This window comes from Physeter macrocephalus, chromosome 2 (assembly GCF_002837175.3).
Source record: "Physeter macrocephalus isolate SW-GA chromosome 2, ASM283717v5, whole genome shotgun sequence".
Lineage (NCBI taxonomy): Eukaryota > Metazoa > Chordata > Mammalia > Artiodactyla > Physeteridae > Physeter > Physeter macrocephalus.
Window position 1 is genome coordinate 19,746,562 of NC_041215.1, and position 2,719 is coordinate 19,749,280.

A 2,719-nucleotide genomic window follows, 5' to 3' on the forward strand; every position below is an offset into this window, starting at 1 on the left:
TCTGAGTATTGCTACTCCAGCTTTCTTTTGATTTCCATTTGCATGGAATATCTTTTTCCATCCCCTCACTTTCAGTCTGTATGTGTCCCTAGGTCTGAAGTGGGTCTCTTGTAGACAGCATATATATGGGTCTTGTTTTTGTATCCATTCAGCCAGTCTGTGTCTTTTGGTGGGAGCATTTAATCCATTTACATTTAAGGTAATTATCGATATGTATGTTCCTATTACCATTTTCTTAATTGTTTTGGGTTTGTTTTTGTAGGTCTTTTCCTTCTCTTATGTTTCCTGCCTAGAGAAGTTCCTTTAGCATTTGTCGTAAAGCTGGTTTGGTGATGCTGAATTCCCTTAGCTTTTGCTTGTGTCTAAAGGTTTTAATTTCTCTGTCGAATCTGAATGAGATCCTTGCTAGATAGAGTAATCTTGGTTGTAGGTTTTTCCCTTTCATCACTTTAACTATATCCTGCCACTCCCTTCTGGCTTGTAGAGTTTCTGCTGAAAGGTCAGCTGTTAACTGTATGGGGATTCCCTTATATGTTATTTGTTGTTCTTCCCTTTCTGCTTTTAATATTTTTTCTTTGTATTTAATTTTTGATAGTTTGATTAATAGGTGTCTTGACGTGTTTCTCCTTGCATTTATCCTGCATGGAACTCTCTGTGCTTCCTGGACTTATTAACTATTTCCTTTCCCATATTAGGGAAGTTTTTAACTATAATCTCTTCAAATATTTTCTCAGTCCCTTTCTTTTCCTCTTTGTCTTCTGGGACCCCTATAATTCAAATGTTGGTGTGTTTAATGTTGTCCCAGAGGTCTCTGAGACTGTCCTCAATTCTTTTCATTCTTTTTTCTTTATTCTGCTTTGCAATAGTTATTTCCACTATTTTATCTTGCAGGTCAGTTATCTGTTCCTCTGCCTCAGTTATTCTGCTATTAATTCCTTCTAGAGAATTTTAAATTTCATTTATTGTGTGTTCATCATTGTTTGTTTACTGTTTAGTTCTTCTAGGTCCTTGTTAAAACGTTCCTTGTATTTTCTCCATTCTATTTCCAAGATTTTGGATCATCTTTACTGTCATTACTCTGAATTCTTTTTCAGGTAGGCTGCCTATTTCCTCTTCATTTGTTTGGTCTGGTGCGTTTTTACCTTGCTCCTTCATTTCCTGTGTATTTCTCTGTCTTCTCATTTTGCTTAACTTACTGTGTTTGGGGTCTCCTCTTCGCAGGCTGCAGGTTCGTAGTTCCCATTGTTTTTGGTGTCTTCCCACAGTGGCTAAGGTTGGTTCAGTGGCTTGTGTAGGCTTCCTGATGGAGGGGACTAGTGCCTGTGTTCTGGTGGATGATGCTGGATCTTGTCTTTCTGATGGGCAGGACCGCATCTGTTGGTGTGTTTTGGGGTGTCTGTGACCTTATTATGATTTTAGGCAGCCTCTCTGCTAATGGGTGGGGTTGTGTTCCTGTCTTGTTAGTTGTTTGGCATGGGGTGTTCAGCACTGGAGCTTGCTGGTCGTTGAGTGGAGCTGGGTCTTAGTGTTGAGATGGAGAGCTTGGGAAAGCTTTCACCACTTGATATTTCGTGGGGCCAGGAGGTCTCTGATGTACCAATGTCCTGAACTCGGCTCTCCCACCTCAGAGCCACAGGCCTGACACCTGGCCAGAGCACCAAGATCCTGTCAGCCACACGGCTCAGAAGAAAATGGAGAAAAAAAAGAAAGAAAGAAAGAGAAAATAAGAAATAAAATAAACTTATTAAAATAAAAAATAATTATTAAAAAAATTAAAAAGTTATTTAAAAAAGTAAAAAAGAAGAGAGCAACCAAAACAAAAAACAAATCCACCAATAATAAGAAGAGCTAAAAACTATACTAAAAAAAACAAAGGACAGACAGAACCCTAGGACAAATGGTAAAAGCAAAGCTATACAGACAAAATTACACACAGAAGCATACACATACACACTCACAAAAAGAGAAAAAGGAAAAAATATATATATATCCTTGCTCCCAAAGTCCACCTCCTCAATTTGGGATGATTCATTGTCTATCCAGGTATTCCACAGATGTAGGGTACATCAAGTTGACTGTGGAGATTTAATCCGCTGCTCCTGAGGCTGCTGAGAGAAATTTCCTTTTCTCTTTGTTTGCACAGCTCCCGGGGTCCAGTTTTGGATTTGGCCCCGCCTCTGCGTGTAGGTCGCCTGAGGGCGTCTGCTCTTCGCTCAGACAGGACGGAGTTAAAGGAGCCGCTGATTCGGGGGCTCCGGCTCACTCAGGCCGGGGGGGAGGGAGGGGCGCGGAGGCGGGGCGAGCCTGCGGTGGCAGAGGCCGGCGTGACGCTGCACCAGTCTGAGGCGCGCCGTGCGTTCTCCCGGGGAAGTTGTCCGTGGATCCCGGGACCCTGGCAGTGGCGGGCTGCACAGGCTCCCGGGAGGGGAGGTGTGGAGAGTGACCTGTGCTCGCACACAGGCCTCTTGGTGGCGGCAGCAGCGGCCTTAGCGTCTCATGCCCGTCTCTGGGGTCCGCGCTGATAGCTGCGGTCGCGCCCATTTCTGGAACTCCTTTAAGCGGCGCTCTTAATCCCCTCTCCTCGCGCCCCAGGAAGCAAAGAGGGAAGAAAAAGTCTCTTACCTCTTCGGCAGCTCCAGACTTCTCCCGGACTCCCTCCCGGCCAGCCGTGGCGCACTAGCCCCTTCAGGCTGTGTTCACGCCGCCAACCCCAGTCCTC